Here is a 16,130-nt window from a genome sequence, read left to right on the forward strand (position 1 = left end):
AACTACAGCAAGGGCTTGTGCTCTCCGAGGGTGGAAAAGCAGCTACCCCATGGACATTCCAAGATGGTCCAGATCATCACCACTTTGGTCTATTTTGAAGCTACTAGTCTAGAGCTCCAGATTTGGATCCAAGAGACACACTCATTGAAGGCCTCTAAAAGGCACATTAAAAAGCTCTGAAAAAACTGTTGCCTGGCTAGCCTTAGCACTGCTAGATAGCTCTGGGGATAGTCTTCCAAACAAGTCCAAATCCAAGCTTCCTGCTGTTTAGAAGGGGTACACCACTCTGCTTACCCAGCCAGACACTTAGCAGGATTCAAAGATTTACACCCACAGACTATACCAGAGACATCATGTTCTGCCACCCTCTTCCCATTTCTTCTGCTTCCCATCACCCCAACACCACACCAGATGCTGACACAGGTACTAAGCCAGGACTGCTTCAGAGGCCATGTATGCCAGGCAGCTGATAGTATAGACCGACAGTATCCTACAAAACACCCTAACATCCAGATGGCAGAAGAATTTTAGCAGGCTACCTTTATAATAGCCATTCTAATATAAGCCATTCTAATCAGTGAAGCAGTTTGAGCTCCCCTGGGATAAAACCCTCCTCTACAGTATGAGAAACCAGACAGCATCATTTCATGTGTGTTGGGATTAAAAAATCTGAGACTTGAGGAAACCACAAAAATCTGAGTTTCCATAATTAAGCTAAGAAGGCCTGAATTATTTTAATAATCCAGAAGTGTTTTGCTGTAGATGCAATCAACAGAGTTTGCAGGCAGAACAAGGTTTGTAGACAGAGGCAGTATCTTTTATTAGACCAACTGGCATGGCTGGAAAAATTAGACAGGCTCTTGGGTACACAAACTTGCATGTTTTCAAATTCTAAAGGTTCTTCTAACAAAAAATATTACTTCTACCTTCAGGCTTTGCCTTGATTTATTAAAATATTTCTTCTAATGTTCATACAGCATTAAGTAGCAAAAAATTATGCTGAAGGTTTCTATTACACGTACTCAAAGGCAGGCTTACAGCTTTGCAGGCTCCACTGACACTGTGACAACAGCTTGCTGCCCTGAAACAAAACAGTGACAACTGACAAAATATATTGTGAGGGACCTTCGCCATCTGAAAGTCTTACTCATGCAAAAAGCCTCAGAGACTTCACTGAAATTATTCTGTGCTTCAAAGGCATAAAAATCAGCCTGCTTGTGTGGGTAACAAACCTGGGACCTGGTCCCTGAATACAAATTCCCTCTTCCAAATAGAGAGAGAAAAATAAGAAGGACAGAATCACTCCATACACTTGTAAGCCACTGGAATAAATATCTAAGAGAGCAGGCAGACAGCCGGGCAGGATTCTCAACTCCAAGCAACTGAAATATGATGCATCTTTCTTTCGTTACAAATCTATTTTTGAAATCAATAATCTGTAAATAGCTTCACATAAAAATAGAAATCTTTTCATAGATAAAGCCTGTCAGAACACATCCCCATAATTTATTGCAAACATGCTCCTTGCTTGTGCTGTCTTAATTAAGCATCCGATAGCATTTATGGTATATGATTCCTTTTGAAAAGGTATTTAAATCTCAGCTGCAAAGCTTTGATACAGAGTTGTTGCTCAGCACATACGCTTTGGTCCAAAAGAATGTGCGATTTTTAGCATATATTTTGAGTTAAGTAAATTTGTCAGATTTTAGATTATTTAAAGTATTATCCATAGTGTATTTTTTTCAAATACTCATATAAATTAAATAAAATGTTCTGAAGCATTTTCCTTCAAGTTTTACTATAACTTTTTAAATCTTTCTCAGGCAGCAAATAGTTAGAAATTTCTGCACCTGATACTATCTGACATGTTCATACTAAATGCACTGACTGCCTCTCTTTTTTTCTGAGTTCAACTTGACACTTTGATGATGCAATGCCAAATCAGAGGCACACACACTAAAATGCAGAGATGAACAAAACTCACAAAACTCTGGTGACAATCCCACTATTTCCAGGATATCCTCCAAGAGCTTACACAGCCGAAAACAAAAGCATCCCTAACTGAGGCCAAGGCTGTAGCGTACTCGCACTGATTCACCGTGCACTACAGCTGCCTCTGCTCACATGTTCTGCCTCAAGAATCATTAATACCTTGGCAGCACAGCCCACGCACGTACGTGCACAGTGGAAAGGAGCAGAGAAGATCACCACACCCAAGGTTCTGTGCTCAGGAGCTGTGTCTAGTCGGAGCTGTGGGAGGACAGACGAGTCTTGTGACACCCTCGCCAAGCCTGGAGCAGCTCCTGGCTCCCCGCTGCAGCGCTGCTCCTTCTCTAAGTGCTTTGTGGGGTCTCAGCAAGGGAGGAGCAAACCATCCTAAAATCCCGAGGACTGCAAAAAGCAAAGGGAGCAGGAATAGGGTTGGCTTGTTCATGACTCACGTCGAATTCCTGGTCTGGGTCATGACAAAGCCTCACAAATAGGGCAGGGGAGGGGAAAAGCAACATTTTCTGCAGCTTAGGGGACTGTCCATGTAAGGGTCCAGGAGCATTCCACTCCCTCCACGGAGGGCAGAAGTAGCTTGCACCTTGATCAGGCTAGGCACTTGGGAGAGCAAGCACTGCAGGAGGTGAAATCCACTCAGGTTAGCATCCCACCTCCTGATCCTCTAGGATGGACAGCAAAAAGTGGCCAGGACTGTGTCATCCCCTCAATGGCACCTCCCAGTGCCACTGTGCAAGCAGGGGCTGGGCAGGCTCCTGGCCTCACCAGAAGTGCCATTCTCACACCTGCAATCCCAAAGCACCTCACCAGCTCCCATGCACGTAATACATTTAGGGGCAGCCAAAGTGCTGTCCCCATTTTGTCAGCTAGGGATAGCAAGGCACAGAGAAGGCAATAACACAGAGCAAGTGGGAAGCAAATGCAGAAGCACTAATTCCTCAGTCCCTGTGCTAAAAGTCAGCCTGAGTTCCTAGAGCTGTCAGCATGAATCACAGATACACTGCATGCTCCTAGCACAAATTCAAATTTCAATACTTAGCATCAACTGGGAGGCACAGAGAGGTCAGCCTGTACTTCTGCGTGACAGAAGCCACAGAGCAGCAGGCTTCTGATGGGCTCCAAGACACAGGGAATGCATGGATGCCAAATGATGCTCTGATTTTGCTCTAAATTGCAGCCCTACACACTGGCTATTAGTTCACATAGCTCCTTCCCTCTCCCCCACAGCCCTGGGATGACAATTCAAACCACTCTTGTATTTTACTGCCAACACTTCTGCTTGATGGCCAAAGGCAAACTGTTTCCAAAAGGTGTTTTTAATTAGAGATGCTTTCAGAAAACTGCTATGTCCATGACTTGAGAGATAAGCAGTGATGCTTGTAAATTATCTAAATCAGAAATCTGACTTTTTTTTTCCTCCCCTCCTTGTACCTAAACTTAAATTCTTCACTTGAAGATCTTCCACTTCTGTGTGGTTGCCTGACAGCAAGGCTTCACATTCATTATGGCAGGACAGGCAAAACACATCCTTCATATTAGAAAATTAAATTACTTCCAAGAGACACTTCAAGGAGTACTCTCACTTCACAGTAATTGAAGTTGGCTTTAAACAGGATAGTTCTGTATACTGATTACAGGGTATTAAAGAGGTAGAGGGCTGCTATGAAGAACCTGTTAAGGTTAACCACAGATGTGTAGTGAGCTTACAGGTGCCACTTGTGGTATCCAAAGATCCACTGGATTACATTAGATTGATAACACTCTCCTTGCTCCATGGATGATTACTAAACCTTGTAGCTCCAAGCCTATAATCTCTGACACTGGCTCTGACTCTTCCTACAGGAAGGGGGTAGTAGTTAACTCTTGGACACCACCATAGTGTTTCCATCATGAAGCTGCTTTTTCAAGAGTGTGCTTTCAGTGAAATTGGTAAAGCATTCCCAGTTATATATTCATTTGACTATGGTCTGACTGGTAGACAATGGTAATTCATGGACTATTTCTGAATGACTAAGATATAAGAAAAAAGAATTCTACTCATCCCATTTATTATGGGATTTGATCTAATTTCAGGCTGAATTTTATCTGTTTTAAAGCCAGATGCTAAAGTAATGTCTGCATATCAAATACATTGTAAAATATATTTAACAAAACCCTGCTTATTTTACATGGATTTTTAAATCAGAATTTTTCAACTGACAGCCCACAGAATGGCTGTGCATTTCCTAGAGCTCCAGGAATACTACAAGACCCCAATGCATTAGACACACTAAAACCCAGAAATACATTAATTTGTAATTTCTTCTCATGTCCATCCATTTCTATCCAAGGAATTCTATTCTTTCATGAATTCCAAGCAGCACTAGTTCATTAAAATATTTTAAGTTATTTAATTATCATCAATGTTATGGATGGTTAGAATAGAATTTGGAAAAATATGAAATCTGCAGTGCAACTCTGAGGAGCAAACCTCGAATCTGACCCTTTCTGAGTACCATGAGACCATCCATTCTCCTCATCTATCTGCAAATTAATTTAATGCCTTGAAACAGGAACTCCATTCTCCAGTGTAATAAGTGTATTTTCTACATTCCATATAGCTCGTGCTTCTCACTATCTCTTCCAGAACTACCATTTTAGTTATTTCCAATTTATTGCTTCTTACACAAAGAGTTTGTTAGGAGTAATATTATTTCTCCACTTCTCTAACTCTAGTGTGGCTCGTTCTCCCAGCACTAGAAAAAAAAGAAGGATCATACGTTAGGAATGTGAGACTTGGTCCAGAAGCACAAGAGCTATGTCACAGAGAAGAATTAGCAAACATGAGCTCTCAAAGAAATGCTGCAGCTGCAGGTCAAATACGATCCTTGGGTGTACAAGACTACCAAGCAGGACTCCATGTCTCTGTCTCTGACACAAACTCTGCTGGAAACTGTCTTCAGCTGGCTGTCCCCATTCAGAATGACACTGATTATACTGAGAAAGCAATAAAGCTGTGAGAGAAAGGCTCCAGTGAAAGGCTGCCAGTGTCCAAAGAGTAGCTCTGCAGGTGCATTTTCATTTCATTTTCCAATGAAAATGGTCTAGAAGCATTTGCACACAGGCAAGCAGCCTGAATGTGGAGGTTTCTCAGTCTATAGCAATGACAGAACAAGACCCCGTGACTGGAGCTAAATAAATCAACCAACACAAAAATATTAACAGAGAGGAGAGTTAGCTATGACACAACAAATTTCTGAAATCATCATCAGAGGGCTCTTAATGAAGTGTGTGGGTGCTTCAATCAGCCTTCTTTTTCCCACAGAGCCAAGAATTAATGCAGAAAAGTCAAATGGTCTGAGCTATACAGCAAATATACTCAGTGAAACTGAGTATCATGCCTCAGGAGACTCTTTCTCACCTTACACCCCAGTGCCTCAGTGGATATGAGGCTGAGGCACAACCAGTACTCAAAAGAAATCTCCAGAGAAGTGTTTTCACCTGGACAGAAGGTGAATGGATAAACAAAGGCTCTTCTGAGCCAACAGCAATATAAACCATGCACCCTGATGGCCCTGGGAAACTCCTCCCTGGGAAAAGGCCCTCAGCAGCCTGCAACAACCTCTGCCACAGAGGTTCTCAAACTGCTGAAAAACTGAGCACCTGCCAAAGGCAAGCATGGACCTGGCTACGAAGATGTTCTCACTGCCTTTTGTTTCCAGCTGTTAAATTCCAGCAAGAAACATATAACATAATTCAAATACTTTACTCACATTGTTTTTCCCATAAGCAATTGCTCTAGTTGCTCAGTCTTGGAAGATTTAAAATGAGAGATTAATTTGATCCCTTTGCTGTAATATAGCTCACCCTACAGAAACTATTTCTAGTATATTTATTTTAAAATATTTATCAGAGTTTCCATATATTTGATTTAGCTGAAAAATTGGGCAGTAAACTTTGATGTTAATACCCACCACAACAGGAATTCAATGTTTGAATAATACCTGCAAATACTTTATTTGTTACACAGATGAAGTCTGACAGCGTGCCAGCCAAGCTGTAGGTTAACATAAAGATCACAAAAGGCAGAAATGTCAGCATGGAAGTATACACACTGAGTTCTGCAAATCAGAAAGGGAAGTCACGATAATTTTTTTTTATTCTAACTCTTTTTTTTTTTTTTACATCAGAACAATGTGCTGGCAAGAATAGACAAATGTAATCCCTGGTACTCAGCAGACAGAGTACTGCTCCCCATTCTCAAAGGAAACTGCCAATTCCTCTTCCCTTGTCACCCCTAAGCAGCACCACTGATGTTCAGCCTGTTCAAGGGTCTATTCCCAACTCAGGACAGCTGAACACCGTGTGAGTCACAGTTCCCAAAGGGAAGAACAAGATGAGACGTGCCCTCCCCAGGGAGAGAACTGGGAAGCCATCCTGCCACATACCAATTTCAAACCTAGGGGCAACTGCCACTCTAACCTGCTATTAAGGATTATGCAACAGTACCTCTTTTGGCAGCAGATCAGAGTGTTTCAAAACAATGATGCTTTTCATTAGATTCCACTGCGTTTTGGGAAGCAAATGCAGATGCAACAGGCCTTTCCAGAAGCATGGTAGCAACTGACCAAGTATTTGAGATGCACAACTGGGCTCAGTGGCACAGCCATTCCGAGAGCATGCAACCAGGACAGCTTGGATAATGCAAACAAGCCAAAAGATCACCTAGATCATTTTTATTGTCTTTCCTTACTGACTGAGCTTACTGGTAAAAAAACCCTCGTCTCTGAAGATCACATCCATTCTTCATTAATATTTTAAGGGAAGAAACTTCATTCTAGATTTTTTCAAGTCTTGAAAAAGAAGGACTTGAACTCTCTTCCATGCAGGATGGGCCCTCTCTACACATTTATGGGTTATACAAATAGATGTCACAGCAGAATCAGCATCTGAACCATCTCTGCAGGCTGGAATATCTCACATCTCCCTCCAGCCTCGGCAGAAAGGTTTTCCTGCTCAGCCCCAGTGAGGAAAGCCAATTGACTGCTCAGCCTGAGTCCCAGGGCTCTAGACACAACACTCGCCAAGGGACACGCTGCTGAGTAAAGAGCTGGGGAACACTGGCTCCTCCTTCATTAAAAAAAGGGATTGAAAATAAACATTGAGATCAACAGCTGAAAACAATCCAATAATTCTGAGAATTGCTCTGTCAAAACCAGTGAGAACTTTATTTCCCTGCTAAGAATTTTCTTTTCCAGTGCCATTCCCTTCTCCTCCTAGCTTAAGGAAAAAGCTGACCATATGCTCATATATTAACCTGGTCTCTCTTCTTTTTGAGAACTTACCCAACAGCAAGAGACAGATCTTTGACAAATAAACCCATCTTTCAAAAAACCAGATGACTATGGAACTATGCCAGACATAGAATAGTACCCAGCAAAGCCAGGGACTTCATACACAAAACTCAGCCAATTTTCAACTTGCTATTTGTTCACAAAACCCAAACCAAAGTAATTAAGTGCTCAGCTATAAAGGGCACTGTGAAAATAAATACAGAGATCATTTAGTAAGAAGGATCCTGATTCTCTGTTATCCTAACATAGAAGGCTCCAGACATATACTAGCCTAATTTACTAGCCTGTAAGATTATGGGCTTCCTTTTTTCATCCATAATAATGGCTACCCACCTCCCTTCCTTGAGGTTGATCCAGCTTTTCAGAGGAGCACAACCTGTGTGCAGGCTCAGCTCATCGAAATCAACCCTGGGCTGCCTCTCATACTCTCCTGAAGTGCTCACAAATGCCAGAAATACAACTTCCTCCTGCTGTGTTCCTCTGAGTTCAGTACCTACAGGTACCCCTGCCCTGCAACCTGCACCACACAAAGTCCTCTTTCTCCCCAAATCAGAGGCTGGCTGGTACCTAGCACTCACCATGGAGATCACAAAGGCAAGTGCCCACAACCAACCTATCCTGCACTCTGCTCTCAGCAGGCAGTGGCTCCCTGCTGATGTGAAACAAGACACACAGACCTACCAACTGAGCAAGCACAAGGATGGAACATCAGGGAACCTGAACACTGCACAGTGTTTTGAAGTGCTCTTACTGTGTGAAGTTCCCCCCATCCCATAAGGAGAACAATTCATTACTTTTCTGACCTGTTTTTCTAATCAGAGGCAAATATAGTAATTATAGTCTGCCTGATTACAAGTGAAATTACAAATCTGTCCTAAGGGCACAATACTGTCCCCATCTAGATGTTATCAGCCCCCAAATCTCATTTAATCTTAACAGATGTGTAGTACCAAGGCACCACTGCAGGAAACTCTACAAGTAAATTAATTTCACAAATACTTTCTTTGCAGTATACACAAGCTCTTCCAAAAGACTGTTAATTTGTACAGCTTTTGTTAGGCATCCTATGTGACTAAATTAATCAGTAAAATAACTGAACATCTATGATGACTTTGAGCTCTTGCTAGGTTTCTGGTTTCTCTTTGATAACCTAACTGACTCTTCAGCTTTATCAAGTGATCCAAACATTAAACCGTTTTCCAACTGAATCAACATCTTTTCTTTGGAAACTTCTTACTATCTGTCCAAGCAAAACACAAACCACTATGTTAATTTGGGGAAACAGTCATATTTCCATGGGCCATTCAGTTCCCTAGGTTTTAGTATTAAAACAATCCCGCTGACACAGGATCTTGTTCCCTGGCAGGAGCAGAGGAGGACTCAGAGTGTTGTCTCTGCATTTGTCTCAGCATAAGCAGTTCTCAGAAGAAACACAATGAAGTGACAGATCTACTACATCAGCTGCAAACTGGAAGAAACCTGCCAACCTGAAAGGTGAGAGAAAATTAACAAACAACTAAGAAGGCATCATCAGCACATCCCTGTTATACCAAACCTGAGCTGAGAGTTCCCAGCACTGAACCTTCCCTCTGGCCAGGACTTCTCTCTTCAGGGAATCTCAAGTACCTTGTCGACTTAGACTTGCAGATGGATTCAACAGCACAGTCTTGTCCTGCTGCAGAGGAGCAAACAGCTTGGATCCCCTGGGTTTTGAGATACCTTTAAAAACATCTGTCCATAGCAGAGCAAAATGAAAGCCCTGATTCACCCAGGACTTCTTTTTCAGCGTGTTACCTGACCTACTGTAGCCACTAAAAAAAAGAGCTGACCACACGCCCAGCCAGCACAAAGCCTCCTGGGCAGCCACAGAAATGCCTCCTCCTAATTGCTTTCAAATCAGCAAATGAAAAACTCCCAGCCTTGCTTTGAGCGTCACAACATGGGAACACAGATCTCCACATGTTCTAACCTTTCCAATATTTGTTCCTGACCCCACCAGCACACATTGATTTATGAGGCCTCACAGTGCATTTTATTGCTGTCTTTGTTAATATCTACTCTCTACAAGTCTGTGAAGAAAAATGAGTGGTAGATTAGTAAAACACTGTTAGTTTTTCATCATCTGTACCCTCCTGATTGCTCAAGTTTAGCAAGCAGAGTATTTTGGCCTTGACTCATAAAACTGGCAGTACAATATTGAAAGAGAAGTTAAAACATGTGTAAAACAAGAGGTTAAGAACCTACCTAATCTCTTATCACACGAAAAAGAAAAAAAACGAAAGGTTAGACTGCAAATGTGTTTCTATCTAACTCCTACAAAGGCTACAGTGTTATTTTGATCAGACATGAAAAAGTCCCCAAATTATTGAAGGCTATAGATGGACACTCCATTTTGGATCACAGCAAGTAAAACTATTTCCAATTTTTTTTTTAACAAAGGTAATCGATGAGGAAATACAGCATCCCCAAAGACTGAAAGACTCAAATAGGCTGTCTTGCTGACCTGCCCTTAAACATCACTGATGCACTGACTGATAATTGCAGCATGAAGCGGAAAATTAAATATGACTCCTGCCTCAGTTTCCAAACAGCAGAACTAACAGATGATTTACCAGTCTGGCTTGCCTCTATGCTAAATTCCTCTTTCCAGCTTCACTCAGCCACTGGCATTCAATGATGAGAAAGCTACAGGAACTGAACTGGAAGAGCAGTTTCCAGGGTCAGTCTCAAGTTAACTGATGCTCAGAACACCTGCAATTTATGGTCAACTGATCAGTTTTTTTCTTTAGGTAATGAACTCATTCTGACCTAAAAGAACACACTGAGAGTAACATGAGATTAACACTAGGAACTGAACAAGCAATAAAAGAGAAACAATTATGTAGCTACTATGGGCATTTGTTCTTAAAAGCTCTCAGGGAATACTGCATAGGGTGTCAGAAAGGACATGATTTAAGCAGGACATTTGGGACCAAATTTCACAGCCCTTTCCTTGACTTCAAAGGCCACATACATCTTTGCATAGTCTTGAAATGGAATTGCTTTTTAACATCCAAAAATATCAGAGAGAAACATTTGAAATACCTTTGCCAATATGTTCAGCTATTCCTAGGGGGGAAAAAAAAAGGTATCTTGGAGACAGAGAAAGCAAACAAAATCAACATTAAAAGATGATTTATTTTTGATTGCAACTGTTCTATTTACTGACTTCCAAAATTACCTATGCTGCCTGCCCTTTGCAAGCACTTATTCTTAGATGTTGTTATTGGTAATTGCCGTGTTATGATTACAAAGCTCTGGCATAAACCTCAGGACCTCTTTTGGTTTTCTGAGAGCAGAATATTCACATGCTCCTCTCTGACCTCGTGTTGCTAATTATTCACTGTGCATGCCTATATGTAACTCACCACCAACTGAATCAACCCAAACACCAGCTAGTCTAGAGAACTCTGTGTGCTTTATGCTAAACCATGTTCAGTCTTCTGAATTTACCTTCCTTTCCAGGTGACTTTACAAACTGACTACAAAGTTTCTCTTGTTATACATCATGGCCAGGCACACTGCATTTGATGCAAATGCCAAGAGGAGTACAGTCCAAGTAGTAAAGTATGAGCTGATTCAGTAAAGTATGAACTGATTCCCATCCACAGCTAACATTCTCCAAAGGAGGTAAGGAATACTGATTTTAGCAGCAAACACTGCCTGAACAGTGCAGCTAAATGCTTCCTCCTGACCCCAATGGATGCAGCTGGGATGCAGCTGTTCCTACCACAGCAGTGCAGCTGCTGCCAGGGAAAAGGCAGCAGCTTGCACAAGACGGGGACAACCCACCGAGAAGGTCTCACAATCCATATCTGGCCACCACAACTGCCAAAACTGGACCGCCCCAGCTGGAAAATATTTTGGGAAACTGTACCTTCTGGAAGATTCAGTGAGAAGTTGCTTCCTGAAAATCCAGCAAGAATGTATCTTAAGAGTTTTATCTATTATGTCAACAGGGTCAAAGCCAGCTAATCTAAAGGCCTGCTCTTAAATACACAGTGGAAAACCACTCTAACTCAGAGCCTCCTGCAGAAATACGTACAGGAAATTTGCTTTATCCCTTCCTCTGAACCAACTCTGCCAAGCAAGGTTCAATGGTAATCTTGTAGTAAGCACATAAGCAAAATAGCAAGTCTTTGAAAATATCTGAAACATAGCTAGGAGCTGTGAATACTTTATAACTAAATTAAGCTAAGTTTGGACCACATAATGACTTCAAGGAGTTTTTGTTTTTAAATAAATCACTTGTGGTGAAAAGAGCTGGAATGGCAGTTATAGCAACGACCACAACTGCCTTCTTATTTACAGGCTGGGTACAACATGAGCCGCACTAGAGTACATTGTTCCTGCACATCTGTTTCTACTAACTTCACTTTGGATCTACCTTCCACTCTCAGAAGAATCACATCTCCTTGGACCCCCTTTCCTCTTCCATCCACCTACAGGAGCTCTGCCCACACATTTTTCAGTTTCAAAAGAGATGCCAGCAGGTTTTAGTTCCAGCGTCATTTCTATAGGTGTCTCATTACTGTGGCTCCTGCTCTCCACAGCTGATGGGCTCACACTTTTGCAGAACTTCAGTCAGTTTGAGTTGGTATGATGCACAGGGTAAGAACCCACTTGTTTTCTTCCTTGGTTGTTCAGAGAAGCTTGTAGATGACCACAGTGGGGTCTCCAACCTCCCCAGTTTAGTCAGAACGGTGTCTCTAGTGAAACCACCAAAAAAGGCTGACTGTGCTGATAAATCCCACAGCAGGTATTCATGCCCAGAGGATAAGTTAAGATCGCCAGCAAACTGCAAGTTTAAGCTCTACCATACTGTACCAGACTTGAAAAAGTGACAGGACTTAAGAGGTCTGGCACAGAGCCACTCACTGCTACTATGTCTGGGGACCCACTTGTCCAGGAAATAAGAGCAAATCTGCTTTTGACTTTATAGTACAGTGCACACGCTGTTACACATTCAGGTAATAACAGACTGCCATGGGATTTTTAGGCTGAATTACTCAGGTTCCCTCCTCGATCTCATACTGCCATATAAAAGAATGTATTTCTCCTAATATGGAGATTTGTTTCTCCTAATGTCGGATACAGGCAGGTCTCCCCAGCACCTTTTTAGCCCTGCAAATACGTGCATGAGACTTAGTAACTACATTTATACAGGCAGGTCTAGATTATCAACTGTTTACAGTGGCTACCTTAAAGACCAATGCAATTTTTTCCAGATGTTGCTTAAGGTCTGTTTACCATACATAAAGTTCTAGCAATTATATATGCTGGATTTTCTCTGCAGTTGTTTTAAAGAAGCAGACTCATGTTATACATGTGATCTCTGTGTAGAGTGCACAGTCCCAGGTTTTAGGAACCATTCCAGTTAATAAGTCATAATGATTAAAAAACAAAATACTGCTCATTGCTACAAGCATCATAATCACAACACATACTAATTTCTTTAATAGCACAAAACAGACCTTTTAAAATAGGAAATATTTATATCAATGTGCTCTTCAAAGATACTCATAAAGAATAAGATTCAGCACGGAATAGCCAACTCTTGAAGACCTGGACTGTGGCCATTTCAAATAACAACTGAAATTCTATTTGTGCTGCTGACACTAAATAAATGAAATTTTAAAAGTAGATGCAGTACAGACAGTAAGTGAGGAATTCTCATGCACTGACTTGGAAACATCTCTTCCCAAATATATTCCAAAGAGCCAGGCAAGGCTTCCCCTCCTGGGCACATTCTGTTCTGTTTTCTCTCTTATTATTCTCCCTGCTGAAGAAGCCACAGCTGTTTTCTGTCAGGACACCCAGTGTTTGTGGGCCACCCCCAGGCAGGGACCTGTGCAGAGCAGGCGCTGTGAGCTCATCCCAAGGCACGTCACTCGGGCTGTGCCCTGCTGGGTACAGCACTGTCCTCAGTTTCCCTTGGGAGAGCTGCAGTGCCCTGCTCTCCTCGTGGCTTTACACTGGTTGGCATGGAAGTATTTCTTAACCTAAGGTGATTACTTACTGAGGTGTTCTTTCAAAGGAGCAGAGACAAGGCACAGGCCTGCAGAACAGCGAGCCAGTTCCTATGACAACTTTCCACTGCAGCCTGGCTGGAGACCATTAATCCACTTTCCCCAGGCCAAGCAGCTTCTCCGTGGTAACGCTGCTTCGTGTAGGATTGTCACCAGTGCCCAAGCAATGGCAAATGCCATGGTACTGAACCACCCAGACTCCACAGCACTCCCTAATTCGAAATGCCCGCAAAACTATGGGTTTCACTGAGTGCAACTGCATGAACTGCAATTCTGTCTCTTGCTCAAGATTTTCAGGGAAGAGCTGTGGTCAGCCCTTCTTCCTGCACCTCCTCGCACATCGGTATCTTCAATTCCTGCAGGATTCAAAGGCTGCAGACCCTCTCAGCTTGTCCTGGAGCACCAGACCTGCTCTGCAGCCAGCCTGCGCCATCCCCAGATAACAGCTCACTGCAACGGCTCACCCACCCACCTATCACTTTTCAACAAGCATTATTTTATTAAGTTGAACTGCAAGAGTTATGATGTGATTAAATAAAGCTATCTGTTTTTTCAATAAGCATAATTTAAACACCATATTCTAAGAGTTTGCTTCCCTTCCAATGCAAAAATAATATACTTGTGTATTTTTGAACACTCTTTTCAGTGTTTCCCAAAAAGCACAATACCCCAATGTTTACCAGAAAACACCAGACTAAGCTTTCTGTTTAAAAAAATATCTCCTGAAAGTTAAAAAAAGTCTAGGATAAATATTTCTAGTGATTTTAAGAAGGGTCTATTAGCTTTCTCTTCAAGTTATATTCGGAATGAAACATGACAAGGAGTGACAGTTCTAGGGGGATAATATTATCATCATCATTACGATGATTAAAAACTGCCTACAAACTGGAAATTTGCCTGGGAAACTTTCAGCCTGCATCTGATTTTCGCTAGCGTATACCCTAGAATCATCGTATAACATTACTGCTACCAGTGCAAATATACTAACAGGCTGCTAATTTCAAACCTCAGCTGAAAACAACTCTCCCATTCTTACAGCTTTTCTCCCCATTTCTCTCTGCAATTGTACTTAATTCAATGGAGCATTCTGAACGCAGTTCGGTGGTGCATTTGCCATACAATTTGTTTGAATGACGCTGTACAGAGTAAAGGTTGTATTGTGCTATATAATGAAACCACGTCTATGCTTGAACAAACCCCAACTGCTGTTAATCAAACCAGCAGGTTCCTGAACGATCTTTTGGACTCTGGACTAATGGCAATAGATTATTTTAAATAGCGGTTCCACTCTAAAATATGTTTAGGTTGACACGGGCTGACAGAGACAGTGACAGACCTCCTGAGCTAAGCTGATTGATTTGCATGTAAAACGCTGGGGTTTTTGCTCAGTGCTGGAACTACAAATTCAGCACTTGAACCGAAGATCAAAATGCAGTTCTGCGTTTTCTTTCTGGTTTTCAGTCACACCACTCAGCACCTGAAAGGACCTAGAAATCTTCATATTTTCAGTTCAATCATTAATGACAAATGAATATTTGGATCAATACATTTCAGTTGGTGACAGTGTTACTCTAAACTGACAGGGAGACATTTCTAAGTGACTACTTAGAAAGCATTTTGCAATCTTTGATGTTCAAACAATAAATCTTAGAGAGCTAAAAAAAAATATTTCAGAACATGAGTGATTATGGCTTAGGAGGAAATGTTCTCAAGACCACGTCAAAGAGGAGCCTTAGCATCCAGCTTGGCAGCCTTTAGAAACACTAGCAAGGGAATAAACTTGAGTGTTTCATAATCTCAGTGGTTCCAGGAATTTTCTAAACTGCCTGCGCTACAAGAAGCAGTACTGTGGTATAAAGTAATCTGGTCTATCAGAGAACCAGTGTAAGTTCGTTTCCATCATACATTTTGCAACATTATTTTTGGCATGCCAGGAGGGATTAAAAAAAAAAAAAAAGAGTAAGCAAAATGCGAGGAAAGCAACCTTGCACTGGTTTGTTTTATTTATTTATTTACTCGGTGCCTCGCTCCTGGGTTGGGGTTATCAGCTCCAGCCGGGCAGAGCCGGACTGCCAAGCGCCGCTCGAACGGAACGCGGCGGGAGCGGTGGCCCGAGCCCGCCCCGAGCCGAGCCCGCCCCGAGCCGAGCCCCCGGGACCGCGCCGCTCCCGCCGCGCCCCGGGACGCGGCACCGCCGCCGGGCCGCCGCCGCCCCGGGGACCTGCGGGCGGGAAGGCGCCGCCGGGACCCTCCGGTCCACGTGGGGCGGAAGGAAAGCGGAAACCAAGCACCGGGTGCCGGCCCCGGCCCTGCTCACACACACCGCGCCGGGGGCTCGGGCGGCGGAGCGGGCACGGAACGCCGCCCTGCCGCGGGCGGCGGCAGCTCGGGGGGCTGAGGCACGGCCGGGGGCTGCCGTGCCCGGGGCGGGACGGGGCGGCGGCGGCGGCCGGGGCGGGGCGGAGCAGCGGCGGGCGCTGCCCCGGGGGTCTCCCCGCGCCGCCCCGCCCGCGGGCTCCGCGCCCCCCTGCCCGGGGCGCGCTCCCGAGGGGGGGGGGCGCTGCCTCCCCCGCCGCCCGCCACAGCGGCCCCCGGCGCGCTCCCGCCCCGCGCGCGCGCTCCCGCTCCGCACCCGCCGCGCGCGCCCGCGGCCGCTCTCACCTCGCGCCGCGCTCGGGTGGAACTGCCCCGCACCAACTGCCGCAGCGCCCGCGCCGCCCGCACT

General features: G+C 43.6%; 1 protein-coding gene across 2 annotated transcripts in view; it reads right to left on the reverse strand.

The window, feature by feature from the left end:
- NT5C2 (5'-nucleotidase, cytosolic II) overlaps positions 1 to 16,130 on the reverse strand; it is a 59,584-nt gene extending 43,454 nt beyond the window's left edge. Inside the window, exon 1 of one of the 2 annotated variants that reach the window (XM_021536323.3) lies at positions 16,067 to 16,130. The gene's annotated coding sequence lies outside the window, so the exon portion shown is untranslated. Of the gene's footprint in view, positions 1 to 8,963; positions 9,207 to 16,066 lie in introns of those variants that run through there. The other variant, XM_021536324.4, reaches the window with a different exon arrangement.

Source organism: Lonchura striata, chromosome 6, assembly GCF_050655825.1.
Source record: "Lonchura striata isolate lonStrDom1 chromosome 6, ASM5065582v1, whole genome shotgun sequence".
Lineage (NCBI taxonomy): Eukaryota > Metazoa > Chordata > Aves > Passeriformes > Estrildidae > Lonchura > Lonchura striata.